This window comes from Primulina tabacum, chromosome 6 (assembly GCF_025594145.1).
Source record: "Primulina tabacum isolate GXHZ01 chromosome 6, ASM2559414v2, whole genome shotgun sequence".
In the NCBI taxonomy this organism is placed as follows: Eukaryota; Viridiplantae; Streptophyta; class Magnoliopsida; order Lamiales; family Gesneriaceae; genus Primulina; species Primulina tabacum.
In genome coordinates, this window is record NC_134555.1 from 10,728,700 (window position 1) to 10,750,394 (window position 21,695).

Below are 21,695 nucleotides of genomic sequence, written 5' to 3' on the forward strand. Positions count from 1 at the left end.
TTGGCTTATCAGTTAGTTCAGTTTCATCGAAATCAACATGAGCAGATTCTTCAATATTTAGGGTTTTCTTGTTGAAGACTCTATAAGCTATACTAACTTATGAGTATCCAAGAAATATTCCTTCTGCAGATTTAGCATCAAACGCTTTTAAATAATTTTTACCATTATCAAGAATAAAACATCTGCAGCCGAATATTTTGAAATAAGTAATTATACTTTTTCTTCCATGCCAGATCTCATATGGTGTTTTCATATGATTTTTATTAATCATTGATCTGTTCTGAGTGTAACACGGAGTGTTTACTGCCTCTGCCCAAAATCTTTGAGAAATACCAGAATCAGCAAGCATCGTTCTAGTAGCTTCTTTAAGGGTCCGATTTCTCCTCTCAGCTACACCATTTTGCTGAGGAGTTCTGGCTGCTCAGAGCTCATGCTTAATTCCAGCATTTTCTAGGAAATTTGAAAGAGTTTGATTGATGAATTCAGCTCCTCGATCAGATCTGATTCGATCAATTCCAACTGATTTTTCATTAAAAGTCTTTTGAAGAGCTTTATTAGTTGCGAAGCAGTATGGTCTTTAGATTTGAGAAAAATAACCCAAGTAAATCTTGAAAAATCATCTACAACTACCAAGGTGTCTTTCATTCCTCCTAAGCTCATGACTGGTATAGGACCAAAGAGATCCATGTGCAACAGTTCTAAGCATCGGGATGAAGATTTACAGCCCTTGTTTTTAAAAGAGGATTGTACTTGTTTACCATACCGACATGCTGAGCAAAGTTTTTCTTTTGAAAAGTCTATTTTGGGCAAACCAGTTACAAGTTCATGTTTACTCAGATAGGCAATGGTTTTAAAGTTTAAATGATTTAGTCTCTTATGCCACAACCAGTTTTTAGACGATTTAGAAGCAATAAAATAAACTGGTGCATAAGTTTGATCATTCCAACTAACTTTATATGTGTTTCCACAACGTTTGCCAGTTAGTATGATTTCATTAGTTGAAGTTTTGACTGAACATGAGTTTTTGTCAAATTGTACTGAGAATCCACTGTCGCATAACTGACTGATGCTAATCAAGTTATACTTCAGCTTTTCTACTAATAGAACATATTTAAAAGTAAAGTTACCATGGATAAGCTTACCCTTACCCATAGTTTTACCTTTGGAATTGTCCCCGAAACTGATGTTTGGATCACTGTATTTGATCAGTTGAGATAACGCACTTGCATCTCTTGTCATATGTCGCGAACATCCACTGTCCAAATACCATATTGAGTTCTTGTTTGTACCTGTTACCTGCAATCATACACATAATATAACTTGGTACCCATATCTATTTGGGTCCTGAACTGATTAGTCCCTTAGGAACCCACACTTGGATTAGTCTAACAGACTTTTCAGTAGCTGTATTCCAAATGGTTTTTCTCGGCTTTTGTGTGCTTGGTGTGTAGTGTACAGATGATACAATATGTGTTTTAGCTTTATTCAACTGATTGTTCAGTCTATATCTCTTCTGAACTGGCTTGCAGTTATAGTAATTGAAATAGCTATTCGAATAGTTCTTGTGAAACCTCTTTGATGACTGACTTTGTGAATCAGTTGAGAATTTTTGATTATAACCAATCCCATATCTTCTAGCCTTGTTCATATTCTCAGTAGGTTGCTCAATCAGTTTACTGGGCTCAATTTGTTCTTGTACCACTGTTGTTTTGACAAAGTGAATGTATTTCCCTTTGTCTGTTTTTAGCTTTGGTTGAGTATCATTTGGATACATTTCTCCTCGAGTGTTGAATCCTAAACCAGTTTTATCAGAAACTGATTTTTGTGAATTCTGCATCTCATTCAGTGCAGTAGATGACTTGTTCCAAGACTGAATGAGCTCAGTCTGTTTTGAGTTTTCAAGAATCAACTTCTGATTTTTGTTTCTCTCTGCTTTTAACTCAGCAATTTCCCTTTTTAGACTCAACCCATCAACTGATTCATCAGTTTTGGTCTTATTGTCTGTGGGATCAGTTTGCTTTGCTTTGATTTTTTCAAATGATGATGCAAGCTTTTGATACTCATTTACCATGTCATGTAGTGTTAGAATGAGTTCTTCTCGTGTGAAATCAGTTGAGCTGAAATCAAATACCTGTTGGCTAGATGATTCTTCTTCTGCATCATTAGCCATCAAGCACTTGACTTCCTCATCATCACTAGAGCTGCATGAGCTTTCTGGTTCTGACTCCTCACTGTCAGTTTCTGCCCATTTAGATTTGTTTTCTTCAGCTAAGAGTACCTCATGTTTCTTTCTGAATGACTTCTTATCTTCCTTGGGTCTTCTTTTGTGTTCATATGATTTCTTTCTTCTATCAGTTGAGCCTTGACTGTCCTTCTTGGGTTTAGGACAATCAGCAATAAAGTGACCTGATTTGCCACAGTTGTAGCAGGCATTTGATTCATCTTTGGAGTTGTTCCTTTGGTATGGCTTCTGGAAGTTTCCTTGATTCTTTCTCATGAACCTTCCAAATTTTTTGATGAACAATGACATAGCATCACTGCTCAACTGATCAGCAGATTTCTCGACTGAATTGATTGGTTCTGTTCTGACAGCAGCTAGAGCAGTTGTGGCTGCACGGGTAGATGGTTCTCCTTCTCTGGTCTGCAGCTCAAATTCATAAGCCTTTAAATCAGCAAACAGATAATGAAGTTCAATCTGGTTCAGATCTTTGGACTCCTTCATTGCCATGGTCTTGACATCCCATTCCTTGGGAAGACCTCTCATTACCTTCAGTGCAATCTCTTTGTTGGTATACACTTTTCCAAGTGCATTTAACTCATTGATGATACTACTTACTCTTTCATCATACTCGTGCATTGATTTTCCTGCTTTCATTTTGATGTTATCAAACTTTTGAACAGCAACAGAAAGTTTATTTTCTGTTGTTTGATCATTTCCTTCACACAGCTGGATCAACTTTTCCCAAATTTCTTTGGTTGTCTTACACATCTTTATTTTGCTGAAGGTTACTTTGTCCAGCGTTTTGTACAGAATGTCTTTAGCCACATTATCAAGATTTTCTTTTCTCTTATCTTTAGTTGTCCATTCATCTCTGGGCTTTTCTATTCTTTGTGGTGCCCCTTCTGTTATGGCAACTGCTGTATTTGTTTTTAGAATCTTCATGGGTCCATCAGTTATGACATACCACATGTCATCATCTTGTGCAACAAAATGAGCCTGCATTCTGATTTTTCAATCATCAAATTCTTCTCTGGAGAACATAGGAATTTTGTTGAATGAAGTCATGCTAGCAAGTTTATAGATCAAAAGTATTCAAGAACAAGATTCAACCGCTCTGATACCACTTGATAGGATCGATTAACGTATCAAGAGTGTTTAGAAGGGGGGGGGGGGGGGGGGGTTGAATAAACACTCACAATTAAAACTGATCTTTTTGAATTTTGAGTTCAGTTTGGTGACAAACTGATTCTCGGAATCTTGCTGGTCAATGACAATCAGTTAAATTAAAGTAGTTGCGGAAAGTAACTAACTGAAAGATAGAATACAAAACTGAAATAAAATACACAAGGATTGTTTCTGGATGTTCGGAGATTTCAATTACTCCTACGTCACCCCTTCTATCTCAAGGATAGGATTTCCACTAAAAGACTTTGATCGAATACAATATTTGTACTGACCCACTTCAGTTTGGACTTATCACTGCCAAAAGCTGAAACTCTTAGTATTACAAAATGTTCTCAGTACGTAACTGATCTTAGCACTATCGAATTTAACGATTATTACAAAGTGCTAGTGAGCTCAAATTGTAGCCTTGACTGCTACGAATAAACCAAGTAAGAGTGAGCTAAGATTTTGGCAGAGTAACAGCAAGCTTTGAATAGAGTGATCTTCTTTTTTCTTTAGCTGTTTTTCTGTCATTTTAATTAGGAAATCTTCCCAATGTTAGGGGGAGATAAGAAACATACCGAAAAGGAAATTACATGGTATGTATCATCATTGTTACATCTGGATCCAAGAACAAAACAATGTGAAAAAGATGTACATCAAATTGTGCACTTGCAAAGAATAGCAAATCAAATACCAGATGCATTTGCAGACACAAAAGGGGTAACTAAATCATATATACATGCTGCAAATGCCCCTGCTCGAATTGAAATTCCGAAGAAACAAATTGAAGATACTCATAATGTCATTAAACGCCTGAAGCGTGGAAGACCAGTCGGTTCCAAGGATAAAAATCATCGAAAAAAAAATTCATAGAGAAACACGATGATCACAAAATAGAGAATGATGTTCCTGAAGAAACATATGATGATCACAAAATAGAGAATGATGTTCCTGAAGAAACACATGATGATGAAAATGTTCTGTCAGAACCACAAACTGACGAGAATCGTAAAATCTCTATCAATTATATTAATACTGGAAAAATATGGAACCGAAAAGATATAGAAGAAATTGATGATATATTTTCTTATAATGTGGCAATTGACATCATAAATGATAATGAAGATCATGAACCAAAATCTTTTGGTGAATGTAAAAATCGGCAGGATTGAATAAAATGGAAAGATGCCATCCAGGTTGAATTGGATTCGCTAAATAAACGTAATGTTTTTGGACCTATAGTCCTTACACCTGAAGATGTAAAACCTGTTGGATACAAATGAGTTTTTATTCGAAAGCGAAATGAGAAAAATGAAATTGTAAGATATAAAGCTCGACTTGTTGCACAAGCTTTTTCTCAAAGGCCTGGAATTGATTATGAAGAAAAGTATTCTCCCGTGATGGATGCAATTACGTTTCGGTATTTGATTAGCTTGGCGGTATCTGAAAATTTAGAAATGCGTCTTATGGATGTTGTTACAGCTTACTTATATGGATCACTTGATAGTAATATATATATATGAAAATCCCTGAAGGATTTAAGATGCCTGAAGCACAAAGTTCAAAACCCAGAGAATGTTATTCTGTGAAATTACAAAGATCATTATATGGGTTAAAGCAATCCGGTCGAATGTGGTATAATCGGCTAAGTGATCACTTGATGAAAAAGAGATATGTAAATAATTCAATATTCCCTTGTGTTTTCATTAAGAAAACGACATCCAGATGCGTAATTATTGATGTATATGCTGATGATTTAAACATCATTGGAACGAATAAGGAAATTCAAGAAGTTGTGTCATATTTGAAGGAAGAATTTGAAATGAAGGATCTTGGAAAAACCAAGTATTGTCTGGGTTTACAAATTGAACAAAAAGAATGTGGAATGTTTGTTCACCAGACAAATTATACAGAAAAGATCCTTAAAAGTTTTAATATGGATAAATCAAATCCTTTAAGTACTCCAATGGTTGTTAGATCATTAAACATAGAAAAGGATCCATTCCGTCCATGTGAAGATGATGAAGATATTCTTGGTCCAGAAGTACCATAACTAAGTGCTATCGGTGCCCTTATGTATCTTACAAATTGTACAAAGCCTGATATATCTTTTACCGTAAATTTATTGGCAAGATTTAGCACATATCCAACAAAGAGACACTTGAACGGAATTAAACATATATTCCGTTATCTACGAGAAACGACAGACTGTATTCAAAAGATGCTAATCTAAGTATAATTGGTTATGCTGATGCTGGATACTAATCTGATCCACACAATGCATGTTCCAAAACTTGATATGTATTTACTCGTGGAGGCACTGCAATTTCTTGGCATTCACAGAAACAAACACTCGTAACAACTTCATCAAATTATGTCGAGATTATTGCACTACATGAAGCAAGCCGTGAATGTGTGTGGTTAAAATCAATGACCCAACATATCCAAATCTCATGCGGATTATCATTTGACGAGAAGCATGTGATACTATATGAAGATAATGCTGCATGTGTTGCTCAAATGAAAGAAGGATACATAAAAAGCGACATAACTAAACATATTCCTCCTAAGTTCTTCGCATTCACCAAGGAGCTTGAGAAGAATAAATATATTGATGTTCGTCACATTCAATCAAGTGAAAACTCATCAGATCTCTTCACAAAGGCACTTCCTACGACAATATTCAGAAAGCACATATATAATATTGGGATGCGCAATCTACGAAATTTGTGAAGAATTGTTCGTGTCAACATGAGAGGGAGTTTACGTGACTGCACTCTTTTTCCCTTACTATGGTTTTTATCCCAATGGATTTTTCCTAGTAAGGTTTTTAACGAGGCAGTATAAAAACACGTAATGAAGACAATCATTATGATCATCATCACAAGGGGGAGTGTTGAAAAATAATATTTAAAATGTGTGTATTGAATATTTGAATATTGAATATTTGAATGTTGAACATAAGAGTTGTAAATATTGAAAATTAGTGTGTGATGATGTAGATAATGATGAATTTATTTTTGGATTATTTGTAAAGATTTTCTATAAATAGAGATCTCTCATTTGTGAAGAAAATCACAATTGAGTTGAGAGAAAAATATTATAAAGTGTGTAGTTTGATAATTTTGAGAGTTTGAGATTTTTACTTTTTACCATAAATTTTTACTTTTTCACAACAGTATGGACTTTTTTTTGAGAAAATATTGCTTTATATTATTATACTGTTGATTGGTGTCATTAAGAGATTGTCGACTTAGTCACATTACATAATGTGTATTTAACGTCATATTGTTGTTTAAAATATCTAAAAATCAATGTTCTAAAATGCGTTTTAGGCGCTCGCCTAGGCGATAGGCGGCGACCTACCGCACCGTTAAGGCGCTCCTGGGCACGCTTATGCGGGCCTGGACACCCTTAAATAGGCCCGATTTGTTTTGAAAAAAATTGTTTGGGGTTTTAATATTTTAAAGCCCAATTAAAAGTTGAAAAGGGACTGCCTTAAATCTAATGCAACACCAAAGAAATCGAGAAGCCTGATGGGAAATATTTACATCTCCCGTCTTGTGGAGTAGAAATGATGTCTTTCTTTTACCTCTTTTTTCTTTCGGTTTCTTGCATTTCTTGATATATCTGCCTTTGTTACCTCAAGTACATGAAACAGATTTGAAGAATTTTCATCACTGATTCTTGTACCATTTTATTAAGCAACTTCCTTTGGTTTTATCGTTATCTCAATCTCCTCATTTCAATCGTCCGTGCATCGCATGAGTTAAATACTAATTATGCATAATATGTTACGACTCTTAATGTATATGTGGATGTTGGGCAGTACTAATATATGGCTCTTGATATATTACGGCTCTTAATGCATAATTTTTTCTCTTTATTTTGCTTCTTGGAATCAAACAGATTTGGAGAATAACAATGAAAAGCAATCCATCTGAATTCTTTCTTATTTTATTGAGATGACACAATAGATTATGTAGGGAATATTTTGAACGCATTTTAAATTTGATTCTATTGTGTTGAAGTTATAGTATGTGATTTGTTTATTATGTTGATATCGTAGAATCCGATCAGCGACGTCTAGTCCCTGCTTAGGCGGCCTAGGCGTTAGGCGCTTGTCGGACACCTGACTAGCGGCTAGCGAATTTTAGAACCTTGCTAAAAATGTAAGTTAAAATATATTGAGTAAAAAGTAATATGATAACAAATGATTTTCAGGAAACTATGAAATATTGTCTCAAAAAATAAAATTTATATTATTATAATAAACTAGTTTCCAATATTCTTATATTTTCAGGCTTAATAATGTTAACGAAAACTTATTATGAATTTTCGATAATATTGTAGATGTCCATATTTCGGATACTGGCATGATATAATCATTTTAAATTATATATAAACGTAATAATAAATATAAATTGATTCATTATCGATAAAATTCATACTTTGCCCAATATTTGTACCATTCAGAACATTAGTTAACGTCGAAAATTCTAGGTTAGGTCTTCAAATTTTTATATTATTATTGGTATCATTATTATTATATAATACAACAAAATTTTGTAAAGAGAGATTGAAAGTTTTTTAATATATAGTTTTTTATTTCGTTTCCAATTCAGTCTAAGGTTGTCACTTTTTTTTATTTATTTATTTTATTTCAATCAACAGGCCTCCTTAAATTGGGGTTTAGTTATTGTCTTAATCCCAGTACTGGGTGAGGTTAATTATTTTTAGATAACACATATATTTATGTTACTGCATCGACCGACTGTCCCGTTTCTGTTTTTTCCCGCCCATTTCCGACAAAAGCTCGCCTGACCCCAAAACTTCAGACCAACATGATCGACTACGACCCTTTCGACTGTAATTCACCACCTCCACATGATATGAATTGTGTCTTTTTGTTAATGGTTCTTTATTTTTATTTTTTTATTGATTGGAGTTTGTATTTTTTTATCATCTTTTCCATTATTTTGCATTTCCAACATGCTTAATTCGTATATTTTTATATTATTTTCTTGTAGGAAGAATTTTTATTATCTTGCAGCAAATTTGAGCTAAATAGTTGATTTTTATCACATTTGAAATTGTCAAGATAAAGCCGTGAAAGAAAGATAAAAAAACAAAAGAAGTCCTGGAACAAAACGTGACCACACCTTACTACAGTTCTTCTGCTGTATGTGAAACTAAAGCTGACAAAATTTCAAGGGATGAATCTCGAAATTTGTGATAATAATGCCAAAATTTTAGAGTTTTAACTATGGTGTTTGACTTATAAATAATTATTGGAGAGAGAAGTTGTTGGGAGAAAATTACTAGATATAATTTTATTCCATAAAAACTTTATATTCTCTTTTTATATATTTTCTACATTAGGTTTTCTCTTGATTGATTTGTTTTTCTCTTGGCCCAATTGATCATTATACGTGAAAAGTAAAGAGACACAAAAAAATCATAGAAAATTCATCTTTTATATTTTCAACATGAAACACAAGGATGTGTAGGATTTTCATTTCTTCTCAAGAACTCTATGCTAAGTTTTTATTTATGATTCAAGAGATATTTCTATTATTTTAATATTATTACTATGGGGTTTTTTGCGCTTTAATTTAATATTCTTGTTTTTTTCAAGTATTTGTTGATTTATGATTTGTTTAGATGAAAATATTATGTTGATTAATCTGAAATTTTAATTCGATATATAATTTTTTACTACTATCCATGAATTCAATTATTTGTATTTGTTATGAACGATTGGAACATGAGTAGAGATAGATTAGATGTGTTATCATAACATATTTACTCTAAATAAATTGACGAAACTAAATTTATCAATTGCAGCTATCTTGGTTGTTAGATTTTAGGATTGACTATTTTCGCAAAACAAAAATGCTATCTTTAATTAATATGGAACTCTATCGTACTTAGTTAGTTACTGATAAATTTTGATTGAATGCTGTATTTGGTCAATTAAATTAGGAAAACACAAGGGTTTTAACGGTTATCTCTATAATTCTAAGGTTAGTTACTTGTAACTACATGAATAAAATAATACGTTAACTGATGAAAAGTGATACAATTGAATAGTGTAACCTCTTGAATCAGAACTTGATAATATTAAATTTTACATTTCATTAGTTATTCTTCTTGATTGTTTATTTCTTCTTGCATGCTAAATTATTTGTAGTATTTTATTTATTTATAATCAAATAAACTCCCTTTTAATTGTCTTCAGTAGATTCGACCTTACTCACCGTTATATTAATTTTACTTAGAGGGTAAGAATTTAAGTTTGGTGGCTCAACGACACACCATTACGCATATTTTACATACCTTGCAATCAAGGGCAACTTAGTATGGAAGCTACCACTTACTTTATGCTTAGCGAAAAGTGTTGCACAATATATCGAACGATAAATTACTGTATACTTTCGTAAAACCAGTGAACTAAATGGTAAAAAAAAAAAACAGTAGAGCAAAGCTTAAATTAAACCAAACCGAGGCTTGTACGAAGTACAGTGTCCTTAAAATATATTCGTCTCCTCTTGTATGTACTTCTAGGATTGTCTTGGACGTCTGTTTTCCAGGATACAATAAAACAACCAGCAGTGACTTAGCACGAGGCTTTACTACGGCGAACCGAAAACGTACCTTTACTTTATCATCGAGATTTAACGGAGGTCAAATAGAAAGCTAACAATATGAAATGCAAGAGAATACTTGAAAGAGATAAGATTTTCATGTATTTGAAATGAAGAAATGAACACACTATTTATAAGCTCCAAAATGCACACCAAGAGTCATGCAAGATTAATTAACTCAATTAATCTTCCCATTATCTCAAGAATATGAAGAGCCAAAAGTTTTCAATTAACTCAAGAATGTGGAAAGTCAAAAGACACTTCCACAATAATGAGCCACAACTAACTCAAGAATGTGGAGAACCAAAAGACACTCCCACATTCATGAGACATAATTTTTATTCAAACTCTAAATTTGATTCAAATTTCCAACAATCCTCCACATGAATTAAAATTGATACAAATTTTGTTGACAAAGTTCTACAGTTGAATCCTGCATAGGATAGGTAGGTGTTACCCTTTGAACCTTCCCTTATGAAATATATTTGCTTTACTAGCTGACCAGTAGACATGTTGTCCTTGAACTATTATGTCGTTTATGTAAATAAGATATACTTCACACAAGACTCTCCCTGTTACTATTCAGTTCTCATGATCGTGTTCGTTTTGGCCATGAACATATTCCTGTTTATGCAAGAGGGTCTAGAATTGAGCCTTGCAATTCCTTTGAAGCGGCCTCACTTCTCTCTTACATAGGTGATCCTCTATTGCTTCTCATCAGAATCATTAGAAGCCGTACGCTTATCCTTTACATTCACTGTTTCATAATATGAATGAGCTAGGTATAACCCCCACAGTGATCCACCAAATCAGTGCGATTAGGTTGTCCCATTGAACCTATTTCTTGGGATCTCCAGTCAGCGTAGGTTGAGTTTTCCTTCACACCAATTTATTCTATAGGCTTGAGCCCCATTCCCCTTGACATTTTCGCAACTAAATCTCTGTTTAATCCCTTGGTTAGAGGATCCGCTATATTATCCTTTGACTTTACATAGTCAACATAGATAACTCTATTTGACAGTAGTTGTCTAATGGTATTGTGTCTACGATGTATATGCCTAGACTTACCATTATACATTTTATTGTGTGCCCTTCCAATCGCAGATTGGCTATCACAATATATGCATATAGCTGACACTGATTTTTCCCATCCTAGAACATCTTCTACGAAGTGAAGCAGCCATTCAGCCTCTTCAGCACACTTGTCAAGAGCTATAAACTCAAATTCCATCGTGGATATGGCTATTACAGTTTGTTTAGAAGATTTCCACGCAATTGCTGCACCTCCTAATGTGAATACAAATCCACTTGTAGATTTTGAGTCTTTCATATCAGATATCCAATTTACATCACTGTCCTTCAATAACAGCAAGATATCTAGTATAGTGCAGCCCATGATCACGAGTACCTTAAGTATCTTAGCAGAAAACAGCTCCTGGATTACTCGTGAATCTACTCAATTTGTTTACTGCATAAGCGATGTCTGGTCTTGTACAACTAATTAAGTACACCAGACTTCTAATGACTCGAGAGTACTCTAATTGAGACATACTCTCACCTCGATTCTTTGAGAGATGCTGACTGGTATCTAGCGGGGTTCTAGCCAATGCAGAGTCATCATTATTGAATTTCTCAAGTATTTTGTCAACATAATATGACTGACTTAGAACTAGCCTTTCTGATGTTCTATGTAACGTACCGTACTTTTAAACTACTTGGAATTTGCGGAAAAATAAAAATTTTCTTAAATATAAAATAACTTTAAGTTTTCGTTCATAAATCAATATAGTTCATCCAAATATATTTGCGTTAAAACAGATTGCCAACAAAATTTGCTAAAGAAATAAATATTTGTTTAAACATTGTAAAAAAAACGTGAAATCAGAGCATTTTAAACATTTCATAAGATCTTAAATATGGCGGTTCTCGGGTTTAGCCTCCCGCACAGTCCAAGCCAGCTCACTGGTCCCCATCTCTCGTCTCCTCAAACTCATCCTCACCTGCATCGATCAAGTCTAGTGAGTCTAAAGACTCAACATGCATAAAATGGAAGTAACAAGTACTACGTAATAAAATCACATGCAGCATTACAATAGAACGTTCATACTGGAACTTGAACTTGCATAAATAAGATTGAGCATACGTACATACATACGTAGACGGGCCTTCAACATAAAACTTTTCTTAAACATGCTTACATCGTACATACTTGAACATACATAAACTTCATCATTTTGCGTAGAGACATGTTTCAAAGCAAGTGACTCATACATAAATACGTCTGATCAGACTAAACCACAGTACTGGGCTGACAGGGCAGATCCACTGTCACATACATGAGATCCCCGTTCATAATTTAACGGGTGGATTGGTCCCTGGTCATACTTTACCGCTTTCAATCCTGATCTAAACCCGTTCATAATTTAAAGGTGTGGATTGGTCCCTGGTCATAATTTACCGCTTTCCAATCCCATACATAATTTGGTCACAAGACATTTAGCATACATCAAAAACTTAAAATTATTTCTTTGCACGTCGAACAAACTTACTTGGCGTTTAGGGATTCGTTAGATCTCGCTTGGGGCCACTGCTGCACAAACTAACATGAACTTAAAATACTTGTCTTGCATAACTTAGACGTAGGTATTCGAGCTCACCACCGAAGTGAATAAATAGCTTATGACATTCTAGTTTGCTCTGGACTTGACCTCGTTTAATCATCGTACTAAACCATGATATAAAACCCCAAAACAATCAATAAAATATTTCCCAAAAACTGGAGTACAGGGACCCCGTGCACCCCTCTGGGTCCGGGTCCGTGTAGGTACTGTATCTGTATACTTGAAGAAAAGGGAGGACACGGACCTCGTGTCAGGGCCCGTCTAAGGGTCCGTGTAGACTCTGTAAAAAGACACTTCGGAAGAAACAAGGGCACAGACCCCATGCCAGGGTCCGTGTACCCACTGTTGACGCGAACCAACGGAAATTCTGTGCTTGTGACTCAATCTCCCTAACTTGATCCTCCCGACCTTAAATCGACACCTCGAGACCCATCCTAGTATACTATAACACTGACTCGAGCCTATTCAATTGTCCCAAAACACCCACGCATCACAAGTAACACGATAAACCCGTGAACACGACTTTTGACAACAAAACGATTTTTACGGCTACTCAATATCCCAAATGCCTAACGACGCGAAACGAAACGTCAATAACCATCCCAACGTCAATAACGATATACCTACACGAAGCAGCAATCACCCGTCGATCCCCAACGAAGCATGCAACCATAAAACTTCAAGAACACATCAATAACATAATTTCAGAAAAATGCAGTTTGAGCAGTCCCACAAAACGATCATAACGCACTCAATTGTCATTCAAATATTTCAAATTTTATATCAGATCGAAGGTATCAAAAATTTCTACGTTTCATATGTTGAAAGTTTTCCCAAAATCTCAACCGAAAAATCGCAGTAATTCAAAATACAGTGAAAACAAAATTCTGAGATCTAAAAACGTTGCATAGATTGATAAAACAATTTTTTCTGCTCAAACCCTTTACATCACACATGGATTTTCTCGCATAAAAACATCGCAACACATAATATGACTAGATCGACGCAGGAAAAAAATCAGAATATATATGCCTTTAAATCTTTAACGTTACCGAACGATGACACCGAAGCGAGAAGGATGCGAGAGACGATCCGGGACGAACATGGAGCGATTTTCTTTGAAGAAAACTCAACGAAATCTTGCTGAAAAATCAGAGAGAGGGGGCGGTTGTTCTATGGTAGAGGAACCCTAGGTTTTCTCTTCTCAAAAATTTTCTGAAATTGTGATTTGAAACTTGTGTGTGTGTGTTTTGTCATATAAGTGTGTGTGAAAGTGTGGGTGTGAGCGTGTGTTTACTATAATTAGGGCCAAATTATTGCTTAATCAATAATTAACATCTAATTAAAAATACTAACCCTCCTCTAATTATAATAAAATCTCTAAAGTTAAAATAACTTGCACAAGTGTCATACTTTAAAAGTTTTAAAATTCTAAAATCACTTAAATAAATAATTTAGGCTTTTAAAATGCTAAAGCTTAATAAATTATTTAAAATGCCACATCCTAACTTAAAATAAAATACCACATTAAAATTGCCAAAAATCGTCGCCGGTCTTTTCCTCGATCCCGCCTTGAATAATCGCCTGTAACACGAAACTCAAGAAAATATTTTAACGTGCATCACATAAACATAATTAATTTAAAATAATGCATTTGAATAAATCATGCATCACTAAAAATCACTTTTAAATTTAATAAATGATTTAACAATTAAATAAATGCATGTGATTTACGTGTACTGATTTTGGGCTCTACAATTTCTCCCCCACTTATATAAATTTCGTCCTCGAAATTAAATCTTACCGAACAACTCCGGGTAGCGAATTCTCATATCTGACTCGGTCTCCCAAGTGGCTTCCTCCACTGCTTGATTTAGCCACCGGACTTTGACCAGCTTGGTCTCCTTGTTCCAAAGTCTACGCTACTGTCTGTCTAGGATTTGGACAGGTCTTTCCTCATATGACAGATATGGAGCAAGCTGCAACGGCTCATAACTCAAAACGTGCGAAGGATTTGTTAGGTACTTCCTCAGCATTGAGACATTGAACACATTGTGTACATCGGCCAGATTCGGTGGTAGGGCTACACGATAAGCTAGTGTCCCAACTCTGTCAAGAATCTCGAACGGTCCCAATAAATCTCGGGCTGAGCTTGCCTCTCTTCCCAAATCTCATAACACCCTTCATGGGTGCTATCTTTAGAAAAACATGATCACCTACGACAAACTCTAGATCCTTTCTCCTCTTGTCAGCATAATCTTTTGACGACTCTGGGCGGTCTTCATCCTATCTCGGATCTTGACCACCACATCAGCAGTCTGGTGAAAAATCTCTGGACCAAGTTCTGATCTCTCACCGACTTCATCCCAATGAATCGGCGTTCTGCACTTCCTCCCATACAATGCCTCGTAGGGAGCCATACCAATAGATGCTTGGAAACTGTTGTTGTAGGTAAACTCCACTAGAGGTAGCTTAGATTCCCAAGTCCCATGGAAATCGATCATACAGGCTCGCAATAGATCCTCCAAAATCTGAATCACTCGCTCAGACTGGCCATCTGTCTGCGGGTGAAAAGCTGTGCTGAATAGCAACTTCGTCCCCATGATTGCATGCAAACTCTTCCAAAAGGACGATGTAAACCTCGGGTCCCTGCGGACACAATAGAAACTAGGATTCCGTGCAATCGGACTATCTCCCTGATATAGAGCTCCGCGTACTGCGTCATGGAGAAAGTCGTTTTCACTGGCAAGAAATGCGCTGACTTAGTTAGTCGATCCACTATAACCCAAATGGCATTGAATCTCCTGACTGACCTTGGCAACCCAACAACAAAGTCCATGGTGATATTCTCCCATTTCCACTCGAGGATTGGGAGTGGCTTGAGCATTCCTGCTGGCCTCTGATGCTCTGCCTTCACCTGCTGACAAGTGAGGCATTCAGATACAAAATGGAGGATGTCTCTCTACATACCAGGCCACCAGTATAGAATCTGTAAATCCTTGTACATCTTGGTACCTCCTGGATGAATGGAATATGGAGATGCATGTGCCTCTGTCAGAATATCCTCTCTGATCGAAATCAAAACTAGGCACCCACATTCTACTTCTGTATCTCACAATACCATCTGAAATTGTGTAGAGTACACTGCCCTTGGCCTCATCCTTCAGTCTCCATTTCTGTAACTGCTCATCTAAAGCTAACCTGCACGGATTCGGTCTAGCAAGGAAGACTGGAATGTCAGATTAGACAGTTTAGGAGCCTTGCCCTTATGATAAACCTCTAATCCGATTCTCTGAACCTCTGACTGAAGAGATCTTTGCACTAACAACTGTGCTACCACTGCAACCTTTCGGCTCAAGGCATCTGCCATAACATTAGCTTTCCCTGGATGGTAGCTAATTTCGCAATCATAGTCTTTTACCAACTCCAACCACCGTCTCTGTCTCATATTTAATTCTTTCTGCGTGAAGAAATACTTGAGACTCTTGTGATCAGTGAATATCTGGCATTTCTCGTCGTACAAATAGTGTCTCCATATCTTTAACGCAAAGACAACGGCAACTAACTCAAGATCATGAGTCGGGTAGTTCTTCTCATGCACCTTCAACTGCCTGGAAGCATAAGCTATAACCCGACCCTGCTGCATCAACACTGCGCCTAACCCGAGCTTAGATGCATCGATGTATAACACAAAATCTCCTTGCCCTGATGGCATGGCTAACACTAGCGCTGAAATAAGAGCTTGCTTCAAGGTATCAAAGCTCTTCTGACATTCATCACTCCACACGTATTTAGCATTCTTCTTAGTCAATGAAGTGAGTGGCACTGCTATCGAAGAAAGCCCTTGAATAAATTTTTAGTAGTAGCCTGCTAGGCCTAGGAAACTGCGAATCTCTGACGCATTCTTCGGCTCAACACATTCCTTGACTGCTGCTACCTTAGCTGGATCTACCTCAATACCACTGTTAGATATTATATGACCCAAAAACGCTACCTTCTCCAACCAAAATTCACACTTACTGAATTTCGCACACAACTTGCGACTCTGTAAAACCTGCAAAACTTTACTCAGGTGCTGAACATGCTTCTCATGACTCTTCGAGTAAATGAAAATATCGTTTAGGACTGAAATACTCGATTCATCAAGTCCATAAAAATTGCTGGAGCATTCGTCAGTCCAAACGGCATCACTAAAAACTCGTAGTGCCCATATCTAGTTCTGAAAGATGTCTTATGAACATCTGCATCTTTCATCTTCAGCTGGTGATACCCCAATCGAAGATCTATCTTAGATAACACTGTGGCTCCCTACAGCTGATCGTACAAGTTCTCGATCCTTGTAAGTGGGTATTTATTCTTGATCGTTACCTTGTTCAGTTCTCGATAATTGATACACAACCTCATGCTCCCATCCTTCTTCTTTATGAAGAGTACTGGCACGCCCCATGGTGAAAAACTAGGGAGAATGAATTCCTTGTCAAGGAGCTCTTGAATCTGCTGCTTGAGTTCTAACATCTCAGCTGGAGCTAGACGGTACGGTGCTTAGAGATTGGCATGGTGCCTGGCACAAGGTCAATTGAAAACTCCACCTCTCTCTCTGGTGGAAGGCCTATGACGTCATCTGGAAAGACTTCAGGAAAATCTCTGACTACTGGAACATCAGTTAATGACGGAGTGGGTACGTCAGGTGCAAAAATAACACTGGCCAAGAAATCATGACACCCTTTGTGAATGAGTCTTCGCGCCTGCATGCAAGAGATCATGGGAGGAAAACTCCTCCATCTAGCTGGCTCAAAGAGAAACTGCTCCATGCCCTAAGGTCTTACCAACACTGACCTTTTCTGGAAATCGATAAGAACTATGTTCTTCGTCAGCCAGTCCATTCCCAAAATGATATCAAACTCTGGCATCGGCAACACGATCAAATCGGCATACACTAGGTGGCCTTGCAGTTCCAGATCAATGTCTCTGACCACACTAGTAGCTGACAATTCTTCCCTGATGAGACTGTCACTGAATAGCTCACGTCGAGTCCAATAGACTTGACGTCCAGATGACTAGCGAATGTCTCTGAAATAAAATAGTGGGTGGCTCCTGAGTCTATCAGGGCCTTTGTGGATACTCTCTTTATGAAAATGTTTCTTGAGAGACGTTAGCACACACAAACTTATATCCCAAAATTCTAACTTTAACCTCAAGCATAGAAGAAATTTATATACCATGTCACCCAAAATTATTACTAGCACACTAACAATCCCTAAATAAATTCCAACACATGCATGACAAATAATACGATGCTTAATTAAATAATTTATCGATCAATAGTGTCGTGTCTGGGTTCGCCTCCTGAGCATGCATGGCGAACACCCTTCCCTGGGTTGGCTGCCTCCACTGTGGGCACTCCTTTAACATGTGATCACTAGCTCCACATTTGAAGCACTTGCCCGACCCATATAGACACTGTCCCGGGTGCTGGCGGTTGCACTTCGGGCACACTGGAGACTCCGGCCTCTGAGGGGCCTGCTGCCGTGGAACAGGACCCTTGCCTTTCGGCGGTCCTTGAAATGGCTTTTTCCCTGGCTGTCCCTGGAATGGCCTCTTGAACTGAGGTCATTGTTGCTTGCTGCAATGCCTAATAGGGCCTCTTGCCCTGCCTATCACTCTCAATATCCCTTTGGTCCTACTCTGCCGTCAAGGCTCTAGATAAGGCAACAACATAGGTAGTAGGGCCAGCAACTCTCACATCGTGGCGCAAAATCGGCCGAAAACCGTCCATAAAATACCTCAGCTTTCCCTATGCATCATTAGCTATCAGGGGCACAAAGTGACATCCCCTTTTGAACTTCCTGACGAAGTCTGCCACACTGCTGTCTCCCTGTCGCAGTGTCATGAACTCCCTTGTCAATCTGGATCGTACTTCCTCAGTGAAATACTTGGAGTAGAAAACCTCCATGAACCCATTCAACGTAAGTGTCTACAAGTTACTGACACTGATGCACTATCCCACCACAGTCTGGCGTCCCCTGTAAGGAGGAAAGTGGCACATCTGACCCTATTTGCATCTTGCAACTCCATGAATGCTAAAATCACCTCGATGGACTTAATCCATCCTTCAGCTATCATCGGGTCAGTGGTCCCCGAAAACTCCTTTGGGTTCATCCTCCTGAACCTCTCATACACTGCCTCTGCTCTGGGCCTCGCCCCTGTATCCACTGCAGCCTGATTCCCCGCAAATTGTGCGAAGAACTGAGTCATTCCTGCAAGCATCTGTGCCTGCATATCTGGCGGTGGAGGAAAAGGAGCGTCTCTCCCCTCCTCTTGAGTTTCTCTATCCTCCTCCCTTACTTCCCGGTTAATCAAACGTCTAGGAGGCATACTATTCCAACAATTTACCCAACACGTAAACCCAATGTGCATGCATGAACATAATATCAATAGCATAAGATGCATGTAATTCGTACTTAAAACATATACATGCTGAAATCATGAATTAATGCTTACTACATGAAATAATTCAAAACTTTAAAACTTATAGACTTGAGGTGTGGCTTCGTGAGCTTCTCGCAACTGGCAGTAGGCGTAACCCTTTACAAGAACACGGCTCTGATACCAACTGTAACGTACCGTACTTTTAAACTACTTGAAATTTGCGGAAAAATAAAAATTTTCTTAAATATAAAATATCTTTAAGTTTTCGTTCATAAATCAATAGTTCATCAAATATATTTGCGTTAAAAGAGATTGCCAACAAAATTTGCTAAAGAAATAAATACTTGTTTAAACATTGAAACAAAACGTGAAATCAGAGTATTTTAAACATTTCATAAGATCTTAAATATGGCAGTCCTCGGGTTTAGCCTCCCGCACAGTCCAAGCTAGCTCACTAGTCCCCACCTCTCGTCTCTTCAAACTCATTATCACCTGCATCGATCAAGTCTAGTGAGTCTAAAGACTCTACATGCATAAACTGAAAGTAACGAATACTACGTAATAAAATCACATGTAGCTTTAAAATAGAACGTACATACTGGAACTTGAACTTGCATAGATAAGATTGAGCATACGTACATACATACATAGACGTGCCTTCAACATAAAACTTTTCTTAAACATGCTTACATCGTACATACTTGAACATACATAAACTTCATCATTTTGCGTAGAGGTATGTTTAAAAGCAAGTGACCAATACATAAATATGCCTGATCAGACTAAACCACAGTACTGGGCTGACAGGGAAGATCCACTGCCACATACATGAGATCCTCAGTTCATAATTTAACGGGTGGATTGGTCCCTGGTCATACTTTACCGCTTTCCAATCCTAATCTAAACCAGTTCATAATTTAACGGGGTGGATTGGTCCCTAGTCATACTTTACTGCTTTCCAATCCCATACATAATTTGGTCACAAGACATTTAGCATACCTCAAAAACATAAAAGTATTTTCTTTGCACATCGAACATACTTACTTGGCGTTGATAGATTCGTTGGATCTCGCTTGGGGCCACTGCTGCACAAACTGTCATGAACTTAAATTACTTGACTTGAATAACTTAGACGTAGGTCTTCGAGCTCACCACCAAAGTGAATAAGTAGCTTAGGACATTCTAGTTTGCTCTGGACTTGGCCTCGTTTAATCATCGTACTAAACCATGACATAAAACCCCAAAACAATCAATAAAATATTTCCCAAAAACTGGAGTACAGGGAACCCGTGCACCCCTCTGGGTCCGGGTCCGTGTAGGTACTGTATCTGTATACTTGAAGAAAAGGGAGGACACGGACCTCGTGTCAGGGCCCGTCTAAGGGTCCGTGTAGACTCTGTAAAAAGACACTTCGGAAGAAACAAGGGCACAGACCCCATGCCAGGGTCCGTGTACGGGTCCGTGTACCCACTGTTGACGCGAACCAACGGAAATTCTATGCTTGTGACTCCATCTCCCTAACTTGATCCTCCCGACCTTAAATCGACACCTCGAGACCCATCCTAGTATACTATAACACTGACTCGAGCCTATTCAATTGTCCCAAAACACCCACGCATCACAAGTAACACGATAAACCCGTGAACACGACTTTTGACAACAAAACGATTTTTACGGCTACTCAATCTCCCAAATGCCTAACGACGCGAAACGAAACGTCAATAACCATCACAACGTCAATAACGATATACCTACACGAAGCAGCGATCACCCGTCGATCCCTAACGAAGCATGCAATCATAAAACTTCAAGAACACATAAATAACATAATTTCAGAAAAATGCAGTTTGAGCAGTCCCACAAAAACAATCATAACTCACTCAATTTTCATCCAAAGATTTCGAATTTTATATCAAATCGAAGGTATCGAAACCTTCTACGTTTCATATGTTGAAAGTTTTCCCAAAATCTCAACCGAAAAATTGCTATAATTCAAAATACAGTGAAAACGAAATTCTGAGATCTAAAAACGTTGCATAGATTGATCAAACAATTTTTTATGCTCAAACCCTTTACATCACACATGGATTTTCTCGTATAAAAACATCGCAACACATAATATGACTAGATTGACGCAGGAAAAAAAACAGAATATACATGCCTTTAAATCTTTATCGTTATCGAACGACGACACCGAAGTGAGAAGGATGCGAGAGATGATCCGGGACGAACGTGGCGCGATTTTATTTGAAGAAAACTCAACGAAATCTTGCTGAAAAATCAGAGGGAGGGGGCGGCTGCTCTATGGTAGAGGAACCCTATGTTTTCTCTTCTCAAAAATAGTAAAATTCTGAAATTGTGATTTGAAACTTGTGTGTATGTGTTTTGTCGTGTAAGTTTGTGTGAAAGTGTGGGTGTGAGCGTGTGTTTACTATAATTAGGCCAAATTATTGCTTAATCAATAATTAACATCTAATTAAAAATACTAACCCTCCCCTAATTATAATAAAATCTCTAAAGTTAATATAACTTGCACAAGTGTCATACTTTAAAAGTTTTAAAATTCTAAAATCACTTAAATAAATAATTTAGGTTTTTAAAATGCTAAAA